Raw genomic sequence first — 12,839 nt, 5'->3', positions numbered from 1 at the left:
GAACTACATCAAGAGCACTGGGTTATTTTAGCATTTGTATTATTTATGCATTGAAGATCCTTGCTTTCTAAGGACAGTGCTGCCAGTTTTCACACCACCGTGGAACTACATCAAGATTGCTGCATTTATGTATATAATGGCTTTTGATGGTTACTTCTGTGTGTTGATTGTCTGGAGAGACAGCACTTTGTGATTTCTCAACACTCCAGAACTACTTTAAGATAGTGTCATACAAGTGCTTGAATGGACCATTTGCGGACGCTTTCTGTTATTTCTCCATAAATATTCATCCTGTACAAATGACATGACACAAGCCAAACACGCACATAAAACAATGTAGGGGATAGACACCTGACTCACTTGCCGGCGATAGAGTCTAGTGCCATATCTCTAGGACGTGCTTCCCATACCACCAGCCCACACCCTTGCTTGGGTGTCTACTTGGCCTAGTGCTATACCTCTAGGACCTGCTTCCAATACCACCAGCCCACACCCTTGCTTGGGTGTCTACTTAGCCTAGTGCCATACCTCTAGGACCTGCTTCCCATACCACCAGCCGACACCCTTACTTGGGTGTGTCACGATTGTGACTATGTTTACCTTATTACATCTTGTCCTAGTTGCAGATACGAAAAGTGACATGCCAAGAACAACCCCTACGCTTGGATGGTCACGACTCTTCGCTCTAGAGACATGCCTCTTTGCCAAAAGCCACACTTCTTTGACGACTGGTCACACCCCTTCAACCAATGGTTGTAGCTCTTCGTCCAAAGGATGTGTCTTTACGTCTAAAGTCGCTTATCTTCACCATGAGATGTGTCTTTTCAATTGTGACTCTGTCTCCTATATAAGGAGTCTATTATACTCGGTTTTCAAGCATTCATTCAATCAATCAAACAACAAGTGTTCTGTCTCTTGAGTCTCAGTTTGATCTGAAGTATGAAGTTTTAGTCTTAATTATAGGATTAGCACCACTATTCCTCACAATGCTATTAGAGCAAATTTTTATCCCGCGACCCGAGGGTTGTGAGCCTCTCACCCTCACCGCTACATTCTAACCCTCTCCCGGAGTTGCATGGAAACGGTGGATTGCGATGCCGGTGTTTAATCCCCTGATGTAACCGTCATCCACACCCTCTTCCGGAAACACTTTGGTGATTTGAGAGGAGTCTCTTACCCGGGCTGAGATGGAGTGGTGGTTACAAATTCCCCTCTACATGCTGAATTTTGCGTAGTAAGGCCACCGGCTATTCCTCTTATCCCAAGCGATGGCAGTTCTCCCCAGTGATGCCCCTTCAATGGTAGCGTAACGCTTCACTTGCAAAGAGGTTTTACGCATAGTTACCCGGAACGCGGAACGGGAACGGCGACGGGATCCCCGCGGAACGGGGGAACGGCTAGGTGTCCAGAACGGGAACGACGCGGAACGGGAGGTTAAAAAACACACAAACAGTGCATTTTTTAGCTCCTTGTGTTTAAATACAAGGAGTATTAGAGTGCTTTGACTCTAATACTCACAAAAAACTTGTTTTGAAGACCATTCAACCTTGCTATGACTAGATGAAGATGAGAGAGAGAGAGAGCTTGAGAGAGTGAGAGGGAGAGACTCGAGAGAGTGAGAGGGAGAGGGAGAGATTTGAGAGAGTGGGAGGGAGAGGAAGAGAGCTTGAAGGCTTGAAGCCTTGAGCCTTGAGAGTGAGTCTTGAGAGGGAGAGATCTTGAGAGTGTGAGAGGGAGAGAGCTTGACCCTTGAGAGAGTGAGTCTTGAGAGGGAGAGATCTTGAGAGTGTGAGAGGGAGAGAGCTTGACCCTTGAGGATTAGCTTGTGGAGAGAAAGGGGGAGGGGGGTGCATTTTATGAGTCCTTGAGGCCTTGCACACTTCAAAAAGAAGCCCAAACATTTACTTCAATTTTTCCAATTTTTGCCAAATTTGTTTGTAGCCGTTGGCCGTTCCAGGGGCATTCCGGAACATTCCGGGGGCGTTCCGGAACGTTCCGGAACGGCCATTCCGGTTTGCACTGGCCACCTGGAACGTCAGACGTTCCGGGACGTTTCGGAACGTTCGGGAAGAGAACTGCCCCCCGGAACGCCGGAACGGGGGCTAGGGGGCGTTCCCGGGTAACTCTGGTTTTATGTAAGTACATTATTCAGGCAGTGCTAGAGATTATTTTTACGCAAGAGGTTTATTACCCTTGGCCAGCCATTTGCAAAAGTGTTGGCCCAATGTGGACATCCAAAAGTTAATCTGCTTAAGAAGCATTGGCATGCAGCATTTGCAGATGAGAGGGCCCTTCTGTAAGGCGCTAGCACTGAAACTGGCCCGTAAGGTGGTAGACTTGAGCTTTCACCCGATTCTTTACTTGAAAAAATTTACTTGAACTTTACAACACAGAGGAACTTCACGAATCACGAATAAACCTATGACTGGAATTAACACTTGAAACAAACCACGGCTTGGCAACTAGAGCGCTACCAAGCACAGTGACACCTTGTAGGTCCCAAAGACTGGCGCCCTGTGACGAGGACGTAGCAATTGCTAACTTGAATTGTTGGTTCTTTCAGATGATTTTTGTTTAATTTTTGGGACCCTCTTTTTGAAGTTGCAAATGGTCGGACATTGTATGGCCAGTGTGAAACGGCGATGGTCGAGAGTTTCACCGACAATCGGGAAGGGTAGGTCACCATGAGTTGGTCGGGCTAATCGGCATTGGAATCCGAGCAGTAAAAGGATGTCTAGGCTTAGTTGAAAGTCATTTGGGCCCCTCGCTACACTTATAAGTTGGAGGGTACTAGGAAATTAACTCAAAAGAGGCAAATTGGTGGACACATGGCGGCTCTTGAGCAGCTTTCCCAGTCTGCATGAAGATGGGGCGTCCATTTCAAGAGGGGGCTAATTTCAGCTCACAGAAAGTGTGCTACAATGTGTGTGAGTAGTGGGTGCAGTTGCTCACAACTTCAATGGAAAGCTTGCCTTCTCCCTTGCTCTATGTAGTGGGAACAGATTGGGATCAGCAGCTACACTCAACACTATGGGCATACAGGGTAGCTTACAAAACATCAATAGGAACAACACCGTACAACATGGTGTTTGGCCTAAATGCTATACTACCCATAGAGTTTTTAATTCCAACTCTACGAGTAGCGAAACGCTTAGAATGGACAGGGCATGAGCTCTCTTCAAGAATAGATGATCTTGAAAAGCTAGATGAACTCCGCTTGAGAGCTGTAGCTTCAATCTATGCTAAAAAAAGAAGACAAAAAGAGTTTTTTGACAAGCATGTGCGCACTAAAGAGTTCAAAACAGGTGATTATATACTTGTTTATACTTTGAAGCAACATGCCAAGAAAATTAAAAAGCTAGGGATGGGACTCTTTGTGATTAGTGATCTATCACAAAGCGGAGCTGTCAAGCTTGCTACATTAGCAGGTGAAGAAATGCCGAACTGGATTAGCGGATGTCGTCTAAAGAAATATCATCTACCACTCACACAGGAGATGCTCCAACAAATTCATCAAGGAAAACAACGAATGAAGGAAAAACAGAGAGTACGAGAGGAAGCTCAAGCAGAAGCACAGGAACGCATTGCAAAAAGAAGACTTCTGCGACAACAACAACAAAGTGGAGCACCATTACAAATCAATGCCATTCGACTAAAGAAGTGGGATGAAGACACAGTGGAACCAATAATTGCAGTCACAGTTGGTAGCAATCGAGTTGAATCGACGGCATTGCTTGATTTTGGAGCTCAAGCAAATTTGATCTCTTACGGATTATACCAACAGCTCAAATCTGTAGGCCAACTTTATCCTACTCCTCAAGTGCTGGAAAGTAGTACATCACACTCGTTGAAAACATTTGGATGGACTATATTGCATGTACAAGTACATCAATATATTTACCCACATAAATTCTATGTGGTGGAGGATGAAAGCACACAACACCCAATGATGTTGGGACAACCTTGGCAAAAAGAGTACAATGTGCAGATTGGAATGCAAAGGCAGTCAAAATTCAGCACGCACATGAACAACAGGTGATAGCCTTTGCTCAACAATACCGGAATAATGAGCTGCAAGCCATGCAATCACCGGAAAAAGAGCCAAAAGCAAGAATGCCCAAAGAACAACATGATACCCGAGACCAACAGACCGGTAAAAGCCAACCATGCTAATTACAGACATACGAAGTTGCAGACCGCAGTGCAAAGACCTCGATTACCAAAACAATAGAAACAAGTATAGATGTGGAAGGATAGAAATGACATGGCAGACAAACAACAATGCAACGAAAGAATTCAACCGAAGCAGATAGTTCAACCAAAAACCAAAGGCATAAAACAGATATGGATCCCAAAGAAAATGCTCAGCAATAACTCAAATGTCACTAGCATTTGGATACCCAAACAAAAGCAAAAGGAACTCCCTTCAGTACAAGCAACAACGGACGGCAGACAGCTGCATTTGAAAAAAGACAACCGACTTATGTGGATGCCAATCAACAACAAAACAGTGGCAACAAAAGAAGTAGCAAAATATCTACAAAAACCAGCAAAAACAAAATACCAATGGAAAGCAAAGGCAATACGGTCCACGGCCATTCCGGCCAAGCCAATCCTCTCCATAGAAACAACTACGGCTATATCAACAGTAGTGGCAAAGCAATTGCCTGTGGCAAAAAAGACAATTAAACAAAGAGCAGTAGAGTTAGAGCTGATACTTGCAAAGAAAACAGGAAACCTCGACGACGAATGCCAATAAGCATCTTGCTTATTCCCTTCTCTTGCACAACATTAATTTTTCCATGCATTGACCGAGTATGCATAAATTAGGGCCACATTAATCGGCCAAGCATTAGCACAAATTTTACAACTTATGCACGGCATATACTCCGAGGCGATATCTTATCGTTCTGGAGGACTCCGGCTAGGAGGGGGGGAGGCATTCTCAAATGCGGAACCAATAGCAGAAAGAGCAAAAAAGGACATGATTTTCGACTATTTTAAGGGTTGTTGTTTGATTGCGAAATTTTTTGGACTAACCCAAGTACATATGCCCTTATACAGCATGTATCTATAGGTATATGGGGCCAAACGCCAAATCAAGCCCCTAGGTGTGTGTATATAAGTAGAAATAGCCATTTTTTGGACAAAATATTGGTAAAACAGAGAAATCAGGCCATAAAAATTGCATGTGAGTGTATATAATGTTTGGAGGAGATGTTTGTGATTTATTATGATTTTTGGGGATTTTCTGGATTTGATTTGCTATTTTCCTTTTAATTTTGCTAATTTTCGGCAGAAAAACTTCAAAAATACAAAAAGCAGGTGAAAAACGGTCGTTATGAAAAACAAAAAATATGGGGATGATCAGTGACTATAGGACAACCTATGCTACAGTGGGGGTGCAATTATGAGACTGGAGCGGAAAGCGTGTTTTGACCAGGTTTTGACTGAAATGCCAAATTTTTGGTAAACAGAGCAAATGGAGTCCAAATCAAGAAATTTTTGAGCTTAAACCGCATCTCGCAAGAAGATAGGAGCACATGTCAAATTTCATGAAAAGTGGTTCGGGGACCTCCATTATAAGAAATTTTCACCTCATTTTTAGCTCATTTTCACTATTGACCTTGTGGAAAGAGTTTCTGCCACCTAGAGCGGACGGACCTTCCAGCAGCTTCTACGACGCGCACGACTACCCGACGAGCTTCAGACATGAGAGGTAGGCTCACCACCTTGAGCTTTTCGCGCATGTTTGTCATTATGTCGCGAAAACTAGCGTAGGGATCACACACAAAGCGGGCGGTAGAGACCTACAAGTAGAGACGGCGACCTAATGGCTACCCCAAAAGCAACAAGACTTCGTCGGTAGCTTACTCTATCATAGGAGACCAGTCCTGGATGTCCAAAGGCAGTAGAAAACCATCGAGAAAAACCCTAATTCTTAGAATCCCGCAAGAGATCACCAAATGGGAAATCGGCGAAAAGGCGACCAAATGCTACCAAAATTCATGGGTAGGAGCATCTCGACATGCTCGACAAGTCTATATGACTAGCATGACCAAAAAGTGACCCGAAGCGGCACTAAACTTCAGAAACGGCATCAGACACACAAAGCGTCAAATTGCTCTCGCGGTCAAACTGCATGTCCGTTTGCCACCAAACTTCACGAGCGGCTTTCCTAGACCATCAACAACCAAGTCCTATGGTGGTAGACCACCACAAATCATCGAAGATATGTAAACGCAACCACAGGTGCTTCTAGAGCGACAAATTACCAAATGAAGCTCCGGTGAAGCCAAAGTCGACAAAAACCATACGGCAAAGATCCCCAAGGGATTGGGAAGCTATGGAGACCAACATCAAGAAATTTCATCGCCAAAAAGCACTCCAAAAGTCAGAAAACGGCTCGGAGGCTCTGAAGTCCACACAGGGAGTTATTCTCTATCCATTTGACTTTTTTGTTGAAATTAGGCTTAAAAGGGACTCAGGGGGACCAAGGGCAGGCACTAGGGGCACAATCCATGAAAAAATCATCTCTCAAGGACATTTCTGGGCACAGATCTCAACATTTTTCATCATACACATTTTTTGAATGACCTTTACATGCTATTCACCAAGTCTCATCACATTTGGACCAAAATTGACCTCATATGCATGAAAAAACGCAAAGTTAGGGCATAGAGACAATAATGGACCATAGACCTACCAAATCTTGTTCAAATAACATGAGACTTGCACAACACATTCACCAACACATCACCAACCAATCTGTGTGGTCAGAAGCAAAAAATGGTGAAGTAGACATCCTACGCGTAGGATGTCTATTTGACATTTTTGGCCTACAGAGGATATTTGTCCATTCCAGATCCAATCACCTCATCATCAAGAGCTCATATATCAATTTTGAAGCCATTCTAATCATTTTTGACCCCCAATACCTTCAAGATACACTTTTTGAGCCCAAAAACACTACACAAACTCTTGCAAGCATCAATCTTTGTCCAAATCCAAATCCAAGAGCATAGACATGTTCCATAGGCCAAGGACTACCCACAAAACAAATCTCATGTCATTTTGATGAAAAAGACATCCTACGCGTAGGATGTCTTCAGCATAATTTGGACCTTCTGTGCAAAGAGTGACATCATGGGAGCCAATACCATGGTGCAAAGAGCCCATATACCAATTTTCAACCCATTTGGACATCAATTACTACCTGTTATGAACTTTCTACCCAAATGGTGACCTAAAGCCTGAATCAGCCAAAAAATCCACTTTTTGATGCCCAAATCCAAATCCAAGCACATAGTCATGTTCCATAAGCCATGCACTACCAGCATGTCAAGTATCAACTAATTCTGATGAAAAAGACATCCTACGCTAAATAGAAAATTTTGGCCAGATTTGCAATGTGAGCACATGCACAGTTTCACAAGTTCCTTTTAAGCCTTATTTTCAATTTTCAAGTCATGTGGATAGTTAAAACTTAGTTTCTCAGCTAATATGGAAAAAACGCTAACTCCGGACTACTGAGTGCAACAGGATCTATGGCAGCCGCGAAGTCACCGGCAAAGAAGAAAAGAATGACCATTAAGGACTACCTAGAAGAAGTGGAACCCTTCGTCATACCAGAAGGAACACTAAAGCCCACCAGCACATGGATCCAAGAAGATCTGTTAGAGTCCAACGACCTAAAGATCTACCAAGGAGTGTTCAAAGACACTGAAGGGAATGTGATCGAGCTACCAATGCTGCCGCGAGAACTCAATGAGTTCGTAAGAAGCAAGATGGCCGGGTACTTGGAGAAGATTGATCTCCACAACTATTTTGAAGTAGTGCCGGCAGGGGTTGACATAAAGAGAGTCTGGGAGTTTGTGACAACCATCAAAGAAGATGGGGTGGCCAGAGTAACCGATCTACAAGGCAGGCCAGAAAGAGAAATAATCATCACTGAGCAGGTTGTAGCAGATGCACTAGACCTCTCCAACAAGGGGAATAGTGTAACTAAAAGAAGGGATGAGGTCAAGGTGTACAATGAGAAGAAAGGAAACTACACCTTTGAAGATATTGCCAACCCAAGAGTGGCAATCATGAACCAGTTGTACAACCAATACTTCCATATGTGCATGAAGCGGCCACAAAAGTACAGAATGTTGCCAGGTGCAATTACTACGATATTCACTTGGGCAATGACGAAAGGCATCCCAAAGATAATCAATTATGCAGCGTATATACATGACAACCTAGTAAAGATGGGTAACAAGAAGCCAACATATATTGTGCCAGAGGAACTAATCACTAAGGTGATTATGGGGCATTGCACGCAAAAGGAAGATGGCCTGACCCCCCGTCTCAGAACGACTGGCTGAGGCTAAAAGAAGACAAAGAAGACGAGCCACAAAGAGCACCAAGGGTTGCCACAAGACTGAAAAGACGGCTAGAGCCTGTTCAAGAAGAGCAGCCAGAGCAAAAGAAAGGAAAGAAGGAACTTGCCCAAGTGCTTGCAAAAGAAACAAGGTCACAAAAAGCGGCTAGACTAGAGCGGTTGATGGAGAGCTTCAGAGTAGAGAGAGCCCTTAAAGGTGATTTGAGTGAACTCTGGAAGCCATCTCTAGAGTCGATGTCGGGATCATCCCGAAGAGTGCAAAGGGACAGATTCGAGGATTATATCAAAAATTTTGAGATTCTTGATGCCGCATCAGAAAATATACCGCATGTACCTTTCACAGAGGAGGAAGTGGAGTAAATATGGCAGAAACTGCTAGATGAGCAAGAGAGCCAAGAGAGAGATAGAAAAACTAAAGCAGACAGAGATTTAAAGGGAAAGCCTACATCTCTACCGGCCAGCCCTAAACCCAGCCCACCGCCCTCACCACCTCCTCACAGCCCTCCACAAGAAGATAAAGAGGAGGAAGACAAACACAAAGGCCAGGAGGAGCCCAAGAGAGAACAAAGCCAAGAAAGGGAAGAGGTTAAACCCGAGAGTGAGAAGACAAAGCCAAACGAAGAATACAACACATTTCTGGACCTGCTACTGCAGGATATACAATAGAAGAGGCTGCCACAATCGCATTCGACTTGGCAAGCACAGGGCCTAAGGAACAAATGCAAGGCATCAGGCTCGTGGAACTAAAAGAAATGGCCACAGATACAATGGATCTGCACCTACCCTCCAATGACTGGGATGTGGTGATGACGAAGCTAACAGGGTTGAGAGTGCAGTCCATGGCTTCAGAAAGTGAGATGGCAGCTCTCAAGGCCACTGAAGAAAAGATAAAGCTGGAAGTAGACTCTCTACAAGGACAAAGTCAAAGGCAGAAAGAGAGAGAAGCGGAGCTACAGGCTAGCCTAGCAATGACATTGCAAAGATGCCAGGCAATGGAGAAAGAAAATCAGGCAGCAGCCCAAAGAATGCAAGGAGTTGAAGAGGAATGTCAGCAGCTCAGCAAATCATTGATAGATGCCGAGAGGGAAAGGGATAACCTGACCCTACAGTTGGCTGAGGAATCTAAAGAAGTCGAAGCCATGCGAAACGCCAAAAAAAAGGCGGAGATAGATCAAGAAGCCAGCCAGGATGAGGTCCTTGAGCTCAAGGACCAGCTCAAAGTGAAAGATTAAACCATCCAGAGGTTGCGGGCATCCCCTGCCAGAGTCAGAGCTACTAGCTCGACTCACATCACTACGGAAAGTCAACTCTATGAAGAGCAGATGCAAGAACTTCAGAAGGAGTTGACTCTAGAAAAAAAGAAAAGATTGATGATGGCAGAAGGGTCTATTGTTATGCAAACAAGAATGGAAGAGGGCCAAAAAGCCCTGCAAGAGGAAGTAGAAAGTATAAAAAGAAAGCTCGAGGAGGCGGAGAGGATAAACGCCAAATTGAATGACCTCCTCGTGAATATGGGCGAAGAAGCTGAATCAGAAAAACAGAAACTCCTAAAGCAGATAGAGGAGCTGAGAGGACAACAAGCCGGAGAGCAAGAGGGCGCAGGGCCAGCGGCCAATGAAGGCATTGATTTAGAAAATGTGGCAGATCTGGTGGACACACCTATGCAAGAGGAAATCCTAGAAGGATGCTCTCAAGAGCCACAGGATCTAACACAGGAAGAGGAAGAAAAGTTACGTAAAGCAATAGAGGTGGAGATCAAAGAGACAACAAAGGAAGCCTTGGAGTGGGAGCAGAGGGTTTTCAAGTCCATGACCATCCAGAAGATCGACGCCAACAACCTCAAGCGCGAATGGCTTCAACCCTCTCTCCCATATCTATTACTGAAATATGAAGCAGCCACCATCAATAAGCGGATAAGAGAAGAGCCGACTGTACCACTCTACAACGCAGATATCTCCCAACCAGAAGGGGTCAAGCTAATAGTTGACTCTCAGCCCAAATGGAGGAAGGCTTGGCTCACAAAGTACCCACAATACCTAATCCACTTGGTAGAGGCACCGAAAAACATCAGAGACAACCTCAGCTTTTGTCCTCTACCAAGGATCAAGATGTGGAAAGCCCAGGAGATCTTGCAAAGGAGCCAACCCACTTGGCTGAATTACCCTAAGCTGCCGGGCTTGAAGGCAGGTGAGAGAATAAGTGTCCAATACATGGTGAAAACCCTAACGGACGCCATCAAATTGTTCACTCGCTCACCTGACCTTACGTGCATCATGATGAAGAAAATTTGCAAAACCCTCTTAGCAGTATTTGAGACATTCAAGCCAGGCCAGGTAACAGACAATATCTTCTTCTTCCAAGATACTTACAGATGCGCTTATGATCTGTATGGTCAGCCTTCCAAGGAGGTGATACATGCGCTGTATCAAAGGATAATGTTTCTACCATCCTATCACCTCCAGGCCTTTGAAGAAGCGTTCTACACAGGCTTCTTCACCATAAACACTGATATTTTCGGCCTAACAACGATGAACCTACATGCAAGATACGAATCACTGATCAAGATGCGTGAAACCATACGATGAAGAAGCAGATCAGCGGCCATGTCGGGGACGACATGAGCAAGGAGGGAGGGAGTGTTAGAAGCTGGACACACCCCACGGAGACTAACTACTCGGAGGATTATCAATTTTTTTGTACTTATTCATTTATTGAGGAAACCTGATTTTTCACCTTGTAAATATTGGGACTTACAAAAGTTTCCAGATTGTATCCCAGTTTTGATAGATAGATGGAGTAGTTGGTTGATTTTGGAACTTTAGGGTTTGAGAATTATAAGGTATATATACCACTTTTTGACCTTAATGAAAAACCTTTTGTCATTTTAAAAACAAGTTTTGAAGTCTGTGAGTGAGCGTACTGTGTACGAGAGAGAGTGTGAGCTTCATCTTGACGCTACGTGTGCACCGATGGTTGGAATCGAGTGCGGAGAAGTGCAGTGTGTTGCCCACGACGAGAGCTACGCGCCGATACCTACATTGCGCGCGTACGGTCCGGTTGTGCGAGCTCCTTCTACGAGCTTCATCTGGTGATTGGGTGAGCATACGTTGTCCGATTTTGCATTGTTGCATGTCCACGCGATCACATTGAGTAGAGCTACACATTAGGCACTTTAGATTTCGGAAACAAAGACCTGCAAATTTCGGCCAGATATCCTACGTGATTTTGCACCGGGTGTTTTGGGTTGGGGTTTTGGTTCATAGACGTTAGGGAGAGCGACCTATTGGTATTAGTAGGGTCTCCTTCAAGTTCTATGGTGTTTTGAGATTGTTTGATGGATGTTCGGCTCTAGAAAGGGTTGTAGGAAGTTTCCTCTTATGCACTCTTGAAGGCTGTGACTTAGACAATTGGTAGAGACCTCTGTAGGAATTAGTTAGGAGTCGGTCGATTGTAGGTTGACACCTTACGCTTGCTTCCACGCGCCTGCGGGTCGAGCTTCGTCCTTAGCTGACATTATATGTTAGGTGAGTTCTCGCTGTGCTAACGTCCGTCGCGGCGTATCCGTCCAACACTCTCCATTCCTCCCTCATAGCTCTCCATTGGCATTCAACTTTCAAGCTCTAAATCTCTTAACTTTCAAGTGTTCTATCATGGCTCCCCCTCTTCATGAAGCTTTTGAAAAGCATTGCCGTTCCTATGAGAGAGTGAGGGACAAACGACACGTTTGTAGGTGGACATGCAAGTATTGTCCCAAGATCATGATCTCCTCCTCCACTCGACTCATCATCCACTTGACGAAGATGGGAGGTGAAGCCGGTCCATGTCCCAATATACCCGACGACATTTTGGACGAGTGCAAGAAGAAGTATCTCTCTTTGAAAAGGCGCAAGGTGGGGATGAAGAGAGCCCAAGAGGAGATAGTGGCGCCCGACATTGATGTTACCGACTCAGAGGAGGATACAAGCGGCCCTTCTCCCTCTACCTCCATTGCAAGCGGTGACGCGACGGCAAGCTCAATGGCTACCAATAAGAAGAAGGCATTGGCAAGTGCTAGTGGCTGTCCTCCAAAGCAAGCAAGGCAAGCCTCTCTCTCGCAATCGGTGGGTTTGATTTCCGGTCCATTGTCTTTCCTCAAAGAGAGACAAAGGCTTGCGGACATTGAGATTGCACGCACCATCATTGAGTGTAATCTTGCTTTCAACATCCTTCGACTAGAGCGGTGGAAGAGGATGGTGAAAGCTATTGCGGCCGTCGGTCCATGTGAGGGGTGGACGGGTCCGTCCTATGTGGACATGCGCACCAAGAAGCTCGACGAAGAGCGGGCAAGAATCGAAAAATCCCTTGACTTTGTGCGAGCCGGATGGGCAAAATATGGGTGCTCCATTCTCTCCGATGGGTGGAGCTATCGTAAGAAGAGGGGCATCATTAACATACTCGTGTCATGCTCTCTTGG

At 45.0% G+C, this 12,839-nt stretch overlaps 1 protein-coding gene across 1 annotated transcript in view; it reads left to right on the top strand.

Annotated features, from left to right (window-relative positions):
* The window catches only part of ABC4 (UbiA prenyltransferase family protein), an 85,241-nt gene that overhangs the window by 25,990 nt on the left and 46,412 nt on the right, over positions 1 to 12,839 (top strand). The window lies entirely within an intron of this gene.

Source organism: Adiantum capillus-veneris, chromosome 12 (genome assembly GCF_014529385.1).
Source record: "Adiantum capillus-veneris isolate H3 chromosome 12, ASM1452938v2, whole genome shotgun sequence".
Taxonomy (NCBI): Eukaryota; Viridiplantae; Streptophyta; class Polypodiopsida; order Polypodiales; family Pteridaceae; genus Adiantum; species Adiantum capillus-veneris.
Note: the sequence above shows the minus strand (reverse complement) of the source record. Positions and strands in the feature narration are given on the sequence as shown.